Here is a 19161-nt window from a genome sequence, read left to right as displayed (position 1 = left end):
GATTTCTGGTTTTGTCTGGAATGTAGGAAAATAGATGCTTTTCTTCATGACCAGCTCTTCTCCGTTGGAATAGAAGTTGGAAATAAAACCAAGTGGACCAAGATTATTTCATGAGGGTTTTAAGTTGATGAGGAAGTGTTTACTGGCAGAGATAACTGTCACATGTAAGGATATGTGACATCCCATGGGAGGTCTTGAGTATAAAAAGGCTGCCTCTCTTGCGGGCGCCTGGGTGGCTCAGATGGTTAAGCGTCTGCTTTCGGCTCAGGTCATGATCCCAGGGTCCTGGGATCGAGTCCCACATCGGGCTCCCGGCTCAGCGGGGAGCCTGTTTCTCCCTCTGACCCTCGCCCCTCTCATGCTGTTTCTCGCTCGCTCTCTAAAAAATAAATAAAATCTTTAAAATAAATAAATAAATAAAAGACTGCCTCTCAAAGTCTTGCTCAATCAGCAATGTAGCAATAGAAAATGCATGATACATCCATTTTCATGTAATGTCTGTGAATTTAGTATTACTAGTTCATTTAGGGGTCTCAAATAATCTTGTCAACTACAAAAATTGGAGCAGAATACAAGTTTTGGTATTATTATTTTTTATTATTATGTTCAATCAGCCATCATTAGTTTTTGGTGTAGTGTTCAATGAGTCATTAGTTGTGTATAACACCCTGTGCTCATCCCCACACGTGTTCTCCTTAATATCCGTCACCCAGTTACCCCATCCCCCCACCCCTCTCAAGTTTTGCTATTATTAACTTCAGGTGCATTTTCTTGACTATCAGATAGTATTTTAATGTCATTTTTACACAAAATTTTGTGCCCAGAAGAGAATTATTAGTCTCCTTTGAAAAACTGGAATTTCTTGGCTGTCGAGAGGGTAGGATTTGGAGGTGGGCGTTATGGTCCTGGCATACTAAATTACTGGAAGCTAAGTCCGCGAGTGGCAAGTTGTGATGAACTGGGGTTGGACAAACATTTAAGTATTGTATGCTTGGGAAACATCACCTCTATTTTCTCTCTGGATGGACCGAGTGTGAACTGAGCAACAGCAGAAAGTTGCTAGGATAAGACCCTTATGGTGGGTTCATACTGTTAGATTTCATGCAGGGCAGCAAGGAGGGAAGAAGTCCGAGAGAGAAGCAGTGAAAGGAGAACTTCAACCAGAACACAACAGAAAAACCCCACCACTGCAAATGATCTCCACGGGAGTGAAGATACAGATAAAGAAATAAGTACACTGAAATCTAACAACAGCCACACAAATTACAACCAAGGACGTTTTAGAAACAAACAAAAAGATAAATAAGAAAAAATTTTAAAGGACAAAAATATGTGTAAAATGTGTTTTTAATGAAAATGAGAATTGCAGAAATTCCTCCCTTTTCTGAAATATCAATAATCATTGAGAGATGACAGCAGGGCAGAGTAAAAATGCAGGAATGTCTGGATCCTGCTTGGCACTGGACTCAATTCTCTAATGCAGAAATAGAGTGCCAATACTCTTTTCATGAGGCATCTGAACTCAGTGGATTCCTTCTCCCAGGGAAGCCCAGTGGATGAACTCCAGTGGCCCCATAGCAAATTAGTCTGCTTGCACGCCCTTTTGAGACGCTGGCATTTTATGACCGGGGCCACCCAGAACTAGGTAAATCCTTATGGTTTGTCTCCCCACTGCCTTTGTACCAGCGAAGCAAAGCCCAGCTAACACTGGCAAATTGGGATTTATCTCTACCTGCGGGACATGGGCATTCCAGCCTCTGTGGCCTCACCCAACTGTGGCCCTCAATGTCAGACAGGAAGCCCCTGAAATTCACATCCTGAAATCTCCAGAAAATCCAGAACAGTATGGGTTGGATTTTTTAAAGAATTATTAGTCTCCTTTGAAAAATTGGAATTTCATGGCTGTCAAGAAGGTCGGATTTGGAGGTGGGCATTATGGTCCTGGCATACTGAATTCCTGGAAGCTAAGTCTGCGAGTGGGAAGTTGTGACCTGGGGTTGGACAAACTATCTCTGGGAGATTTCTTGGATCTCGTTTTGTAAGGCCCAGTGCATATCTCCACATCTTTTTGGAGCTTCTTATGGGCTGAATGTGTCCCTCCCAGGTGCATATGTTAAAGTCCTAACCCGAAGGTGATTATATTTGGAGACAGGGATTTTAGGAGGTAATTAAGGTTAAATGAAGTCAGAAAGGTGGGTCCTAATTAGATAGGATTGCAGAGGATTAAGAAGAAGAGAGCTTTCTCTGTGCCGTATGTATGAAGATACAGAGGGAGGGGAGCTGTCTGTAAGCCCGGAAGAGAGCTCTCACCAGAACCTGACCATGGACACCCTAATCTTAATTTCCAGCCCCCAGAACTGTGAGAAAATTAATTTCTGTTGTTTAAACTACCCAACCTATGGCATTTTGTTATGGTAACCTGGACAGACGAGACAGAGCCAGACCCACCTAGGTCCTAATTCTAGCCCTGAAGCATGCTAGCTGTGTGACCCTAGGCAAGTTGGTTCCCCTCTCTGAGTCTCAGATTTTTCATCTGCAAAGTAAGAGTAATAGTAATCCTTTATAGGACTGTTGTAAAGATTAAATAAGCTGATGCACTTACAGTGACTGTTACACAGTAAGTGATCAACAGTCAACAATTAGTGTCACTTATTATCTGAAAATGTTTCAAAAGGCTTTTTCCTCCTCCACAGAAATATGAAACTATAAATTAGTGGATTTTTTAAAACTTTAATAGAATCCTACTTTGGTAAATAAAATTAAATCCTTAAATTTTAATAGAATCCTGTTTTGACAAATATCAAAAGCCCAGAAAAAAGAAAAAGCCCTAATGTGTGTTAGAGAGACTGTTTACTGACTTGCTGACCTAGAATAGACTGCGCTATATAGAGATTGACATATATGAACCTCACAAACCAAAAACCTACAATAGACACACACACACACACAACAAACAAACAAACAAAAAACAAAGAGAAAGGAACCCAAACGTAACACTAAAAAACCCCTACTGGATAAGCATTTAATGAGCCCTCCTAGATACTTCAGAAGATAGAAAAGGATTATGGTAACCTTGTAGCTTCTGATTTATACCCATGAAACTTCTAAAGTTGTACATAGTGATACAAATTTAAATGCCAACAGGAGGGATGCCTGGGTGGCTCAGTCGTTTAAGTGTCTGCCTTTGGCTCAGGTCATGATCCCGGGGTTCTGGAATCAAGTCCCACATCGGGATCCTGGCTCAGCGGGGAGCCTGCTTCTCCCTCTGCCTGCCGCTCCCCCGCTTGTGCTCTCTCTCTCTCTGACAAATAAATAAATAAATAAAATCTTAAAAATAAATAAATAAATGCCAACAGGAAAGGTACTGACACAAATGGATGAAAAGGTCCAGAGGAGGGGGAGCTCACAGAAGGCTGGAGTTTGGGCAATGCCTCTGGACAAGGATAAGGCAGGTTCTGGAGGTCTAGAGAGTGAGCAGGAGGACTAGCACAGAGACAGAGCCCCGGCCAGTAAGCACAGCCTGTTTGGGCCTGGTGGAGGCTGTCTAGCATGGTGTGCCTGAGGTGTTTCCAAAAAAAATGGCACTTGGTTCAAGATGAACTGGAGAAGGTAAAATGATGGAAGAGAAAGTATGTGCTATTGACCAGGAACTGTACTAGGCACATCCTCGTCCTCCCCATCTGCACGTGGGGTAAGTAATTGACATTCAGATGACCCTAGGAGGAATGGGAGGCAGGCGGTCACTCCAGCACCAAGGAGCAAATGGTGGTACCGTGTAAAGGGATGGCTGTGTGGCAGAACAAACAGGGCTTGCGGCTTGGTAGGATGTCAAAGGTGACTCACTCATTTCCAGTCTGGGTTACTGGGAAAGGTGGTACCACTGAGAAAAAATAGAGAAATAAACAAAGAACTGGTTTGGGGCGGGCAGTTGATAAATTCAGTTTTAGTCTCATAGGATCTGCATTTTTGGAAAGAACCAAGAAATGTTTTGAGCTAATAAGTAATTGATGTATTGATTTCAAAAAGCAATTCCTCACATTCCCTTTCAATCTTTCTTTCTGTGTCTTGACTTTTCCCCCCTTATTTTTTTCCCCTAATTTTTCATGACCTTGATTTCATGATTTATAAAGCTACAAAAACAAGTGGACCTATTTTTATTTCTTTCTTAACATACTCCTCTCCCCATGTTTAAGTTATTAACAGCAGCAGAAGCTGTTGTGGTTTTCTAAGACACAAAACCATTCCTCAGGAAAAATGTTAAAACTTCATTGTTAAATAAATATGGATAGCTTTCTCTCCTGCCACTCTTCTCCAAAATGTCCCTATTATAAATAGACTCAAGAGTTATTTTTTAAGCATGTAAATATCATGTTTGTCAAGAATGTCATTCTCCAATTTTTTAAATGATCAATGTCACTGTTTCTCTTCTTTTCTTTTTTCTTTCCTTTCCTTTTCTTTTCTTTTCTTTCCCACCCTCCCTCTCTCTCTCTTCCTTCCTTCCTTCCTTCCTTCCTTCCTTCCTTCCTTCCTCCCTTTACTTTCTTTCTTTCTTTCGAAAGGCGACCATGAAACTGTCCTTTGCAGATGGCATAATGGTCCATATAGAAAATGCTTAAGAATCTAAATATTCTACTAGAGTAAGTGAGTTTATCAAAGGCACAGGATAACAGGTCAATATACAGAATCATATTTCTTTGTATTAACAATAAATAATTAGAAATTGAAATTTTAAAAATACCAATTAACAACAGCATCAGAAATATTAAATATGTAGGGAACTACTTAACAAAATATGTGTAAGACTGGTACCATACTTGTGGATCAGAAGATTCACTATTGTTAAATTATCAATTCTCCCAAAATTGATCTACAGATTCAACACACTTCCAATGAAAATCCCAACATAAGCTTTGTAGAAATTCATGTTATTAGTAAAATTTATGTGGAAAGCAAAAAACCTAAGGCTATCCAAAATAATTCTCAAAAAGAAAAAAAATTAATGGCATACTATGTGATTTTTATTCTGAACAGAAAAGGTCTGAATAATGAGATTAGCAGAATGATGAATCAGCATTTAAAGAAACAGACCTTTCTACTTAACAAACATTTATCATTACTGATTTTTTATGTCATTTTTTTCTTTTATTATTGCCGCTTGTATTAAAATCATTACTAATCTGTACACGATGCTGTGCTGGGTTCTATAGTGTTAACTTAGATAGACACTCAGACTATGGTCAGAAATACCGAGTTATTTCAGAGATCATATGCAACTAATTACATATAGGTGAAAGGGTAAAATGGGGAGGAATTAAATGCATCGATCTGGAATTTGGCATTAGAAGACAGTGGGGACCTAAGAAGTAAATTTGTGAAGAAAGAATACTGATGAATTAAAGGTTGTACAGTATGCACATGTTCATTCTGCTGGGAGAAAATCAGCCAGATTAGTTTCCCATTCTGTGATTTAAAAAATAGTGGCCACAGTTGTGTCTGAGGAGAGAAGGAATAGTCTCACATGGTCATTCTGTTGTCGAATTTCAGGTCAGTTCTGTTCTTTCTGAGTATGTGTCATTTCATTTACGATCTTTCCTCTCTATTTCTGTGGATTCCTCCCAGTTGTCCTTTTACTGTTCATGTATTTTATTCCTGCTTCCCAGGCGTGTGCAACGGGGCTCTTCCTCCATGCCATCTGACCCTACTAATTTATCAAGTGTTCACTACCCTCGTCGGCAACCCCTCCCTTCACAGAGTGAGTCAGCCTCTCTAACTCTGGCTTACTGTCTGACTTGATCTGGTCATTTCTGAAGATATTAGGTAATATTAGACCCATCTCTGGCCCCATGGAATTACATTTAATATCTCTCCCCTGTTTTCTGCCATGCCAAAAAATCAATGTATAATAAAGATGAATAAATCATTTTTCCAACTGTAATAAGATCATTATATTTTAATTATTGAGCCAGAAGAATCTTTCCTCAGAGCAGATGTTGAACCCAGGTCATTTGGGAGAACACCAGGCAAACTCACCAATATGGAATGACCGAGAAACAGTCTATGAGAAAAGACCCTTATACAGGATTTTAAGCAGAGATCTTGTAATTAAAATGTAATACTATTATTTGTGTCTTTACTTATTTATTCATTAGTATTTAAGGATAATAAGGATAAGAAGATGCTTTATAATTTTCAGACCGAAAGAATTAATGAGAATTATCTGAATTATTCCTGATCTAAGTTCTTTTTGTGCCATTATTGTCCCCAGTAATTGTTAAAGTCTGATTCTTAGATGATGCAATTAAACATGGGCTCATTTCCAACTCTGAATTACTCAGCCATTGAACTGGGTAAGACATGGTGATTACGGAATAAAGGAAACCTTTTTGCCTAATGGTATAGATAGGCTAAATCTTTATAAATACTTAAGGCTATGCACACCCAAAGTCATTTTTATTATTGTGCTCTGATTAATAAAAAAAAAAGTGCCAATAATACACGTTAACCCAATTCATTCGAAGTCTACAGCCAGAAAAACTAATTTTTGAAGTGATACCTTGTTTAGATATTCAGATTTTTCTTATAAGTAATTTAGCAAGTAACTTTACTTTCATGCTACTGTAGTAATTTTATAGTTGTCTCAAATATAGTTGATAAACTAACTTTAGTGATGTTCAAAACATAATCTTAACTCGTGTTTATTATACCTGAAATACGTCCAAATGAAACTCAGAAACCAATCCCATTCCTCCTTGACTATTTGTACAATGGCTCTGGAATAAGTTTTAGAATGTTTTAGGAAAATTGAAACATTTCACACATACAGTACTGATTCAGGATACTTTTATATAGGAAACACATGTACATGACTTGCATTTATTAAATAGGCATTAGAAAAGAAACTTTCTGATTAAAGTCCCCAGGGATGAAAATAAGCAAAGAATTTCTCTTTCTATGAGCACATTCTTTGGTGTCTCCCTCAATTTTCTACCCTTAAGTAATTACCAAGTAATTCTAAATGTGGGCCTGAGCACACTCCCCCCCCCCCCGCCCACGCACACACCCTTCACTGCTGTGTTTCGAGGGCATTGAGACAAAGGGGTCGTGTTGAGACAGGATGGAAAAAGGAGAGATACACAGTAAAGAAAGTGCTAAAAGTGGTCTGACAGAAGCAGCATTCAAGAAGAAAAAATACAGATAGAAACAAGATGAAAAGGCATGCAGGGGGAGAAATTGAGGTTATGGAAAGACGTCTAAAAAGAATCAAGAGAAAATAGGAATGAGGTAAGAAAATGTTGAGGAAAGAGAAGGATAGAGACACAAATGGATTCTATAAGTTCATGAGAGCGAGAGAGAAAGACAGAGAGAGAGGACCAGAGGGAATAATGACCAAATGCAGGGGGAAATCAGAAGAATTAAAAGGCTGAAATTTCAAAACATTAGGAGATATTAGGAGATAGAGAAAAATGTGGAAGAAAAAAAGATATATGGCAAAAAGGGGGGCTTAGAAATACAAAATTCAGGAATATAAGTTTATTAAAAAATTAAACATCTTACATCTTGAAAGAAGAGTACAAGAGACTTTCTGGTGTTGTTTAAAAAAATTAAAAATAGGAACTAGCAAAACACTCGGCTTTTGAGTTGTAGCTGTGACATGAATAAGTTCTGTGGCTCCTGGCAGGACACAGCTTGGTGGCTTGGTTTCCTCGTTCATGAAGTGGAAGAGGCTATCGACCTTTTAAGATCCTTTCAACACCCAAATTCAAAGAAACTAAATAGAACAAAACAATGAACTAGAAAAAAAAGTTTAAAAATAAAATTAGTATTTGGAATTTATCGAGTTTATTTTTTTCTTACGGAAATTTCGAGGGTGTTTGAAAAGCATTTCAAGAAGATGCTCACAGGTGCTCTGGCCTACCACATGGCCAGTGTGGTCATACGTGCGGACACACCACACATCTTGCACGTGCGATTTAATTTTTCTGGCCCTGTTCTCTCCTTTTACTACGTATATTCCAGTCTCTGGAGAGCTGCTTTCCTCTTTGGCTGTAGGCAGAGGATCAAGATATGGGTCATTTCTAGGTTCAGAGTTGGGGGGTAGATGGTGTAACGTGTGGAAGTGCATGGGTTCTTAACTGGAGATGAAACAGTCGCAAATTGGGGGTAGGTAAAGGATTGATAAGAAGCCAGGAAGAACAAGGGAGTGAGCCAAGTTGAAGGAGTCATGGCTGCTCCTGAATGTATATTTGTAAGACTTCCAAGGACTTGACTAGCTCCCAAAATAATGAACCTCTTTTTCATTTTTAAAAAAGTTAGCTTTGTCCTTTTCCTTTATCACTATCAATGCCCATATAATCAATTGCCCTTGAAATACATTTTAAGCTGAACTTGGCAGGAAAAGTCAGCAGCATTATGTAAACCACTGTACCCCTGGCTAGTAACAACAGAAAGAGACGAAGCTCGCTTTGGACTTTTTTAGAAGTGGAAGCTCAATATCTTGTCATGGGGGGAAGGCATTTTAGTTTCAAGCACTCAGAGGGAATCTGGGAGAAGAGAAAATTTTAACAAACACGTATGAAGGAGTCGCTCTTAAAACCTTTACAGGGTTCCATGGGAGCTGGAAAAGATGCTTTACATCATCTTGCTGGGCTAAAACTTCCTCTTGATTCATTTCCATTTTCTTTTAAGACACCTATTTTATTGTGGTCCATGAAAGGAAATTCTGACTCCTTTATGTTTTAAGTCCTCCTTCGGCATCCTGGTCCTGAGAGAGAGAACAGGGATGGCATGGGATCATGTAGAGGGTCTCCCAGGCTGCCTCCCAAGTCGGCAGGGCCTTCATGCCTTCAAGAGTGCGCGTAGTGTGGCCTTTCTTCGTCTCTTCCCCCGAGTTTCTGACATGCCAGCAGAGCCTCCCTGGTTTCCTTCCACGGCCTGGTTAGGGACTTGAAAAATGGAGGCTTTGCCCGACAGGGGGCAAAACAGGGCCAGCACCCAGCTAGTTCAGAGGAGGTTTGTCAGTCGGCTTCATCCGGGGTGGACAGAAGCTTTTCTAGGAAATAAGAATCTAAGCCCAAACACATAATTCAAGCTGAGAAAACGTGTGTTGTGTGGACACCATATTGGGCCTCACCGGGGCTACTTTTAAGACCTGAGCATGTGTGATGTTGTAGGTCAATGATGTACCTCCACTCATCAACACTAGAGGTGTGCGAGCCAGTCAATCATTTTGACTAAGATTTGACCTATAGAAAATGCACCCAAGTTAGCACTTATTTAAAATATGTGCTTATCTCAATGGAATAAAAACAGTATCATTTAGTGACTCTGAGGCATTTGCCAACTGTCTGGAAAAATTAAAGCCCGGTGGTTTGTAATTTAAATTAAAACCTGGACCCCAAATGAAGAGGACCTTCCAAGTGTATTTTGGAAATGAGGTGGGAGGAGGGACAGGAGGAGGCTGCAGAGAATTACAGTGGTTTTTAAAGAATCTTATTTTTTAGTTTAAAAAAAATCTTTTTATAAAGAATCCCAAGAGATCCTTTAATCATTCTTTTTCTCTCATTGCATTTCAATTCATATATTCAACAGCTATCTGATTTGGCCTTGTCTCATGCCCTGCCTCCTGTCAGTACCTGACCCCATAGAAGAAAGTGTTGCTCACCTTGGGGATCTTGCAATCCTATAAGAAAACAGCTAAGTAAGGACCAAGATGTTTTTGGTGTGATTTCAGGATAACTTATTAATCTGTAAAACATGAGAATCATATTAGGGCCTACTTCATGGAGTGGTGGCATGAGGGTTATAATGAAATCATGCATGATGTAAAGAACTTAGCACCATGCCAGGCACATTATAAATACTTTAAAAATATTACATGTGGCATTGTTAGTATTGCAATTATTATGCTATATGACAGGTTTTTTTCTTGGCTTCTTCAGCCTGAGACTAAAATAGTCATCACAACAAAAATGAGGGAAATATTTCTTTAGCTTGATCAGAAGAATTCTGGAACCTTCCTAGACCCAGTAAGTTCCCACTTTCCCATCGAGCTTCCTTGACTTACTCAAAGATGGACCCCACACCCCGCTTCACCCCATGGTCTCCAGCATATCTAACCACTCTCTCTGCAAGGACTTTTCAGTCCCCCCCCCCAGCCCCCTGCCCCAAGGAGGTGAGTCAATCTGCTTGGAGTAGGAGCATCTAACCAACCCATGTCCCCCAACCTGGAAAGCTCTGTTTCTTCCAAAGTGAAGTGTGAAATGTGTTTGTAGGTGGAGGAGATCATTCTCATTCAGTGTATGCTATGTTTCATCATTTTAGTAATAATATTAAATGAACTTCTTGTCTAATCTATGCAGAATTCCTGGGGAAAATACTCTCTCAAATGAGCTTTGAATTTCCTCTGACTATTCCTGGCATCAAAGTCCTTAAAAGAAAGGAAGCCAGGGGCTCATGAAGATACAAATGCAGAGGGTAATCTCAGGGCACTGTGAGGCCCACCTGGAGAACCTAACTCAGCCTTCATGTGTGTTTACCAAGGATCCCAGGTGCATCCTTCTCAAGGAAACTTGGGACTCATTGGAAGAGATCTGTTGAGACAGGGCATTAGACAGAGAATTTGTCCAGGGCTTTGAAGACAAGAGCTAGGATTTTAATTTGCTATGGTGGGCAATGGGGAAACACTTAATTATATCCAGAAGGTTCATGAAATCTACTCACTGTCATTCTTTCTACTGTCAACTCACATGGTGGGCAGAAGGAGGCTGTTTGAAAATATTTTATAGAAATGCAAATGCAAACAATGAAATACAATTGCCTGCATGTTAAATTTGCCAACTTTGGAAAGTTATAATACTCAATGCTGGCAAAGATAAGTTTCTAAGTTACGGTTACAATTTAAATTAGTGCAACACTTTTGGAAAGAAATTCATTAATACACAGAGCCATTTGAATCTTGTGCTCTTTGGCCCAGTAATCCCACTTCCAGCAATCTAATCCAAAATGTAAAATAAGCCATACAGTTGAAGATTCATCACAACACTGTTTATAATAGTAAAAGGTTATGCAATCTTTAATATGTTAAATATGTAGACATAGAAAAACACTTAATATCTAACACTAAGTGAAAAAAACAGGGTCTAAACCTGTCACAACCATTTGAAAGTATCTTTAAGAAACTGAAAGGCCAGGAAAAAAATGTAAATATTGTAATCGTTGCATTTAGGGAGGAAGATTTGATTTTCTTTACTTTCTCTTTTCTCCAAACTTTAGGTTATAAGATTACATTACTTCCTGATTAAAAATAAAAGTATACAATCAGTTTGCTTTATAATTAGCTTATAACTCATTTAGTAACTGTAAATTCAATTTACATTCTAAAACGATTATAACCCAGTGCCATACTTTTCATGGTTTCCTGGAAATGGAAATAAAATTAGAGAAATGTGAAAACATTGGTAACTTAGTTATAAAGACAAATTAGTGGGCAGGAATTAGCTCTATTTTAGTTCTATGTGGATTTAAGCTTTCTCATAAAATAACTCAATATTAGTAGTTGAAATGAAGGTATTAATTGAGTATTTTTGGGTGGGTAGGGGAGTAATTCAGCTACATTCACAGACTTAACTTTCTTTCCTGGATCTGGAGCTTATTATATTACTGGTACTTTGGTGCTTTTTCTTTTCTTCTTTCCAAATTTTTTTTACTAACATTTTATTTGGAAAATTTTAAAACATACAGAAAGGTTGAAGAATTATACAATGAATCTCATACACCCACCACTGTAGTCTCAACTTAGTTTCTTATTTGTAACTTCTCACTGTCATTCAAACTGATACTTTATAAGAAGAAAAAGTTATATGTAGGTATATTTATTTCTTTTTTTCATCTAAAACATAGTTCATTTTTACCATGGATGGGTTGGGAATTGAATGCTAGTCACCGGCAGCTTCACTATGAGGACTAAAGATGTTCAGATATTTGTCGAGTGGGAGAAGGAGATCTAGATATGTCTGAGCCACCGTCTTGGAAGCAAGTTTTCCCTTGGACATTTTTCCAACAAGGTTGTTTTCTTCCCTTCCTTACCTTGAGGTGCTCATCTCTATTTATGGAGTCCAATACTGTCTTCAGCACAGTATTTGCATTATGGAATTCTGTGGCTAGCATTTTATTGGAGAGCTATTTGACCTTAAAGATATGACTTCTGTGCAATGAAATACTACATTTAAGATGTGTTTTCTTCTCATGGAGGATACATCTCTTCAATTATAACATAAACAGGCAGACAGGAAATCAGTGGCAATATTGGATTTTTGTCAATGTTTTCAAGAATACATATTGCTTTAATAAAAAAATGTTAAAAGACTTTATTTATTTATTTGAGAGAGAGAGAGGGAGATCACAAGCCGGGGGAGGAGGAAGGGTAGAGGAAGAAGCAGTCTCCCCACTGAGCAGGGAGCCAGATGTGGGACTCCATCCCAGGACCCTGGGATCATGACCTGAGCCGAAGGCAGATGCTTAATGGACTGAGCCACCCAGGCACCCTGTTTTTTAAAATTTTTTAAATGATATTTGTCAAAAATCCTGAAGAGCTGGTGAGGCCGCCTTTAATCCTGGAAAGAGCACAAACTTCAGCATCTAGCAGAACTGTGTTCGAGACCCATTCTGACACCTCCTGTGTGAGCCAGGGGAAGTTACCTTAGTTCTCCAGACCGTCTTTAAATTGAGTTAATAAGGGGTGTTGTTGTCATCATCGTTGTCGTTGTCATCATCATCATCATCATCCTCATACAAGTCCTTGACCTTTCTAGAGCCCTCTCCTCATCTACATAATGGAAGCAGTTACATCTAATTATCAAGAGTTGTGAGAATGAAATGCGGCATTATGTGTAAATGTTCTTTGTAAATTTGTGAAGATCCACATCAATTTAAGAAAATTATTTCTATTACTCTAAAGGTATAATTATTTCTGTTACTCTAATGGGCTCAATATTACTCTAATGATCAATAGCAAGTGATTCTATCGAGCTTCCTGATATCATCATTTCTAAATTCAAAAGTTACTTTGCAGTTATGATGTTATAACCCTCTGCTGTTGAGCCCTCTTGGCTTAAAACATGATTTTCCTTTTGCTTCTGGTCCCTGTACTCTTCTTATTTTCCTTTTGCCTCCCCAGATGCTCATTCTCAGTCTCTCTGTGGCTTCCCTTCTGCTGGAGCTCCTCAATATGTTTGGGTTCCTTGGGATGTTGTCCTCTCATCTACTTCAACTCGCTCTGCTTAGATGAGCCTCCTGATGCCTTTGGCTTCCACAGTTTCCCTGATGTTCCTGACCCCTGTGTCTTACCTTTAGCCCAGACCCCTCTGAGCTTCAAAGCCAAACATCCAACCACACACTGACCCTCTCCACCTGGGCATCCTACAGATACTTCAAGCCCAATATGCACCATCAAATGTGCACATCATCTTCCTCCACAGTCCCATTCCATTTGGGCTTTGCAAAAGGCATTGTTTCATAAATTTGCCCAAGCCAGACACTTCAGAATTGTTCTTGAATTCTCCCTTTCTTTCCTCTCCTATGTCCAATGATATATTAAGATTTGTCAGTTCTTCGCCTGACAAATTTTATTTATATTTATATATACAAATAAATCTTATTTATATTCATTTATATAAATAAATCTTATTTATCTTTACTTATATAAAGAAATCTTATTTATATTCATTTATATAAATAAATCTTATTTATATTCATTTATACTTATTTATATAAATGTAAATAAAACTTAGAGATGTAGGGAATTTTGTCCTATCAAAAGAAGATTGTTTCTCCTTTAAATGGAAATGTTAGTAGTATTAAAAGTAGAGAAGCAAGCACTCCTTTTTTTTTTTTTTAAAGATTATTTATTTATTTATTTGAGAGAGAGAAGCATGGGTGGAGGGGAAGGGCAGAGGAAGAGGGAGAAGCAGACTCCCCGCTGAGCAGGGAGCCTGACTCGGGTCTCAATCCCAGGACTCTGAGACCCCAGGACTCTGAGATCAAACCCGCGCCAAAGGCAGACACCTAACTGACTCAGCCACCCAGGTGCCACAAGAAGCAAGCACTCCTTAAGAAAAGATCCTCTGATTACCAGGGAAGAGGAAAGGGGCAGTATTAGTCAAGGGCTACAAAGTTTCGCTTAAATAAGAAAAATAAGTCCTAGAGATCTACTGTACAGCATGGAGCCTATAGTTAACAATATTATATTATATACTTAGAAATTTTCTGAAAGAGTAGATCTTAGGTTAACAGTTCTTATGACAAACAATAATAATTAATAATAGTAAATAAAGAGGGTAGGAGTAAACTTTTGGAGGTGATCGATATGTTTATGGCACAGACTGCGGCCATGGCTTCACGGGTATATCCTTTTCTCCAAATTCATCAGGTTGTATGCATTAAATATGTACAACTTTTTGTGTGTCAATCATACCTCAATAAAGTGGTATAAGAAGAAAAAAGAAAAGACCCTGATGGGTTGGCGAATTCTAAAGAATGTTAAAAATATAATTATCAAATACTGTCAACTCGCATCTCCAGGGATCAGAAAAGCTCCCCTTGCAGCCGGTTGTGATGTGTGAATTGAATGTGGTAGTGCCACATAAATAAAACGGCAGCGATCTAATCTGGAAAAAATAGGTGTGAATCAGAGGGGCTACAGAATCCGAATGGGAAATGCAGCAAATGGTTTTTACTGTCACTTTAGAATGACAGTGGATTAACACACACTTCTCTTATTCCACTTGGCCATCACCCACTAAATGAGAATAACACACTTGACATCAGAAGGGAAGTGCCAAAATATTAAGAACTCCTTTTATGACATTATCCCTAAGCTCATGGTCTCCATTATTCAGCCTTTTATTGTTCCTTGCAAAGAGATTTTATCCAGAGTACACTACCTATAAATGCAAAGGGCATGCGGCCTTCAGCTTGGAAAGTTCTGCACACAGTGGCCTAATTGACTTGGATCCTTGAGACTGTCCACATTAGTGACTAATTAACTTAAAAAAAAAAAAAGAAGGAAAGAACACTACGTTTGGCTTAAAAAAAAAAAACAAAAAACCACCAAGTCTACACTTTACGTTCAGTCTAAAATCAAGAACGCACTTTTAACCTTTCACCTTCTGACTCGGCTGTGTAAGGACCAGGTCAGTCTCCAGACAGGAACTCTTCCAAGTGGCTGGTATTTTTTATTGGTTTTCAGTATACGACGTTGAAGCACTTTATTGTCCAAAAGTAATTATATTTATTTAAGACTGTTACCAGAGGAGGGAAAATAAATATCCAGTGGGCCTTTATAAAGTTTTTATGTAACTTTCTGTAAAATATTAAAAAGCTGTACTTATCTCCACTTTTCATACTCTTTCTTGCTTACCCAGTCACATAAGAAATACTTGTCCTTTCTTTTTACGTGTGCTAAAAATCCTTATGGTGCTAAAACAACAACAACCCAACAGTTTTGCTTTAAATGACACTATTTTCATAGACTTAAAAAAAAAATCTCTCTTTGATCACCAATCACTCTCTCTGGCTCTCCTCTGAGTATATCAGGCCTGGATTGAGCTAGATCAGACTTTATGATTTAGCTGCCTTAGTGAAAAACAAAAAATGCTTAATAAAAATAAGAAAATGTATTCTCTTTTCTTAGAGCCTAAGTGTATTGATCATCTTACATAGTAATTGCTCTGAGCCTCATTTTTCTCATATTATTCCTATCCTATACAGTAGGAATAAGAATAGTGCCTATGTCCGCAGATGGTGGAGAAAACTGAATATGCGAACGTATGAAGACTCAGAGCCCTGCTTGGCACACGGTAAGTACTCTGTATATAAGCTATCATTATTATTGTTATCTTCCCACAAGGAACCAGTGATCTTGAATTTGGCTATACATTAATACTGAGCTTATAGGTCCCTGTTGGTACCATGGTGCTTAGTGGCTTCATTAATGGCTATGCGCTTGGCCTGGAATGACCTTCTTTACTCTGTGTGTCTATCCAAAATTATTCATCTTGAAACACTCTGTTCAGCTTAAAGATCACCTCTTCTGGGAAGGCTTCCTTGATACCCTTCTCCCATCCCATGTGGAGATTCTGGATCTCTTCCCACCGGGCTATCTCTTTGAGTCTGCTTCTACTATTGTTCTTATGATACTGAATCATAATTTATTTGTTCACATTTCCGTCTGCCTTCTTGAAGTTAGGGACTATACCTTATTTGTTTCTGCATCCTTTTTGCTTGGCACCAGGACTGTCTGATTACTGAAAAAAGTAAGTTTTCAGTTCTCACTTGTGGAATTGAAGTATTGCTCAAGTCACAAAATGTTTGTATGAAGGAAACAGAAGCAAATTACATGCCATATATTTTACAAAGAATTGGATTTCAGAATGCCTAAAATTACTAATCAAGACAAGGAAAGTCAGCAACATGCAAAATTCTCACTCATCTTTAAAGTCAACTCATTTACTCAACAATGTTGTTGACCACCTTCTCTGTGCCTAGTCCTGCTTTCGGTCCTTGGAGTACAGAAGTGGGAAAAAAACAAAGGCAATCGCCACTGTCATGGAGCTTATGTTCTAGAAGGAGGGAACCAGACATTCAACAATAAATGTAAATTTAAAGTAAATTATATAATGAATGAGAAGATGATAAATGCTATGGAAGAAAAGAGAAGACAGAGAAAATTGTTAGGAGACCAGGGACGCTGGTGTTAGGGCTCTGAGGCAAGAGGAGAAGGAGTTTGTTAGATTAAGTAAGGTGGTCAACATTGGCCTCATTGGGAGATCTGAAAAAGTGATGGAGGGAGCCAAATACATATCTGTGGGAAGAGAGTTCCAGGCAGAGGAAAACAGCCAGTGCAAAGGCCCTGTGCTTGGTATGTTCAAGGAGGCCTATGTGGCTGGGAGTGGAGGGGGAGGGCAGGGAGAGGGTAGGAGACAAGATCAGAAAGGTGACAGGGACCAGAGCAAAAGGTCAATGTCTTTTAACAATATTTATTAAGTGCCTATGATGTGTCAGGTACTGTTCTAGTCACTGGGGATAAGAGAGTGAATAAAATAGCCCCCGATCTCCTTCCTTGTGTCCAAAATTAGATAGATAGAGATAGATAGATAGATAGATAGATGGTGGTAAGGCTGTGGAGAAAAATAAAGCAGGGTTAGAGCAACGGCCAAAAGCAGTGGAGTTGGGAAGATTGCTCTTGTATAAAGACAGCCAGAGAAGCCCTCTCTGATAAAGTGACATTTGGCAAACACTTGAAGAAAATAAGGGAACAATCATTAGGATAGCTGGGTGAAGAGTAGTCTAGGCAGAGGAAAAAGCTAGTGCAAAGGGCCTGAGGCAGAAGAATGTGTGAATGCATAATGCTTTATAGTTCATCGATCACTTTCATATCCTTTCTCTTATGTCATCCTCACCAGGTCCTTGGAAAATAGAAAAGACAAGTATTGTTTTGTGTTTTTTTTTCCCCCTTTTACCAATGAATAATTGGAGGAAACAATAGTGAGTTGGTCAAGAAATGCTAAACCAGTAGTCCCTCCCCCTTACTTGCAGGGGGATAAGTTCCAAGACTCTCAGTACATACCAGAAACCATGGATTGTACAGAACCTTATCTACACTGTTTTTTCCTAAACATACATATCTATGATAAAGTTTAATTTATAAATTAGGCACAGTGAGAGATTAACAACAATACCTAAGAATAAAACAGAATAATTATAACAGTAATAAAAGTTATGTGAATGTGATTTTGCCCTCTCAAAATATCTTATTGTGCTGTCTTCACCTTGTTCTTGTGAGGAGGTGAGATGATAAAAGGCCTTCCAGATGAAATGAGGTGAATGGCAGGTGATTGAGGTGGGTTTAGGCTAGACTGACCTTCTGCCCCTGCACCAACAGGAGGCTCATCTGCTCCCAAACTGAGGTTGGCCATGGGGTGGGTGAAACCCCAGGAAAGGAGATGGTGGATAGGATGGGGGGGGGCACTGTAAATGGTGTGAACAAGAACTAGAAGCCAAGGCCTTCCTAAATTGATGCTTGTGCACACCCCCTTTGTGGCACCCTGATGAAGCCAGACCTGCAGCACGCCCTCCCGCGGAGCCTGAGGAGTAAGGAAAGCTGCCTGTGACTGTGACTTACGTGTCCCCAGCGTGGGGTGTCAGATTGGCGACGTTTTAAAATTGCTTCTGCCGCTGCACCAGCAATGCTCACAGACGTAGCACCGGGGCATCCCCGCCTTCAAGGATACCCCATTTGAGACCCTCTTCCATGCGCCTATCTCCTGACCCAGGAGCAACCCTTCCCACACGGCCTGCGGGCCCCGGGCCCCTCCCTGCCGGGGAAATCTGACCTCTCCCCCACCGGAGTGTGGGCTCCCGCTCCGACCCACCCCCCCACAGGGGCAATCACGTCAGATCACAATATTCCAGCAGCAGGGCCGCTCCCAGGGCCTGGGGGATTGGGCCTTAAATAACACCATATGTCTGCCCCGACCGGACAGTCCTGCTGCAGCTTTGCCCAGCCCGGCACATTGCCTTTTCATAGCGGTTTTCCCTGCACGAAGGGAAGGTTATGCCTGCACAGCCCTCCTGCGGCTTTATCAGTCTCAGGTCCCCGGCTCCTGTCAGCAGCTGCTCAGACCAGAACACACACACACGGCCACGAGAAAGAGCAGGAGCGCGCGGCCCACGCCGCCCGGTCCCGCCACGCAGCGAATCCCAGGTACCGCCGGATGAACCGTGGTTAGAGTTTCTCTCGCGTATATCCGAGCGTGCATACGGGCGCACGCATTCTTGTGTACCCACGCATACGTATGCACGCGCACACACAGCCACACAGACGGAAGGGGCGAAACCAATCTTAGTTATTTCAGTTTAATTATTTAGTATGGATCCTGTTCTCATGATTGGCATGGTGACTTACTGATTTATGTGGACTGTTTCGATGACCAAAAAAAAAAAAAAAAAAAGTCTTAAAAAAGAATTCTTGGACAACTTGCATTTAACAGGGGAATAAGGATATCAAAAATAGCAGAAACTCCCCCATCGTGGACATTGGCAGCCTGGCTTCCCGCCCTGCTCTTGCTCTGGGGTTGTTTGACTCCTTCCATTGATTTATAAATC

At 39.8% G+C, this 19161-nt stretch overlaps 1 long non-coding RNA gene across 1 annotated transcript in view; it reads left to right on the top strand.

Annotated features, from left to right (window-relative positions):
- LOC145722849 (uncharacterized) overlaps positions 1-19161 on the top strand; it is a 52858-nt gene that overhangs the window by 12255 nt on the left and 21442 nt on the right. Inside the window, exon 2 of the long non-coding RNA XR_014147422.1 lies at positions 15766-15854. This is a non-coding gene — a long non-coding RNA (uncharacterized LOC145722849). The remainder of the gene's footprint in view (positions 1-15765; positions 15855-19161) is intronic.

Source organism: Leptonychotes weddellii, chromosome 8 (assembly GCF_054177405.1).
Source record: "Leptonychotes weddellii isolate Sample4059 chromosome 8, ASM5417740v2, whole genome shotgun sequence".
NCBI lineage: Eukaryota > Metazoa > Chordata > Mammalia > Carnivora > Phocidae > Leptonychotes > Leptonychotes weddellii.
The sequence above is the reverse complement of the archived record's forward strand: the minus strand, read 5'-3'. Positions and strand labels throughout refer to the sequence as shown.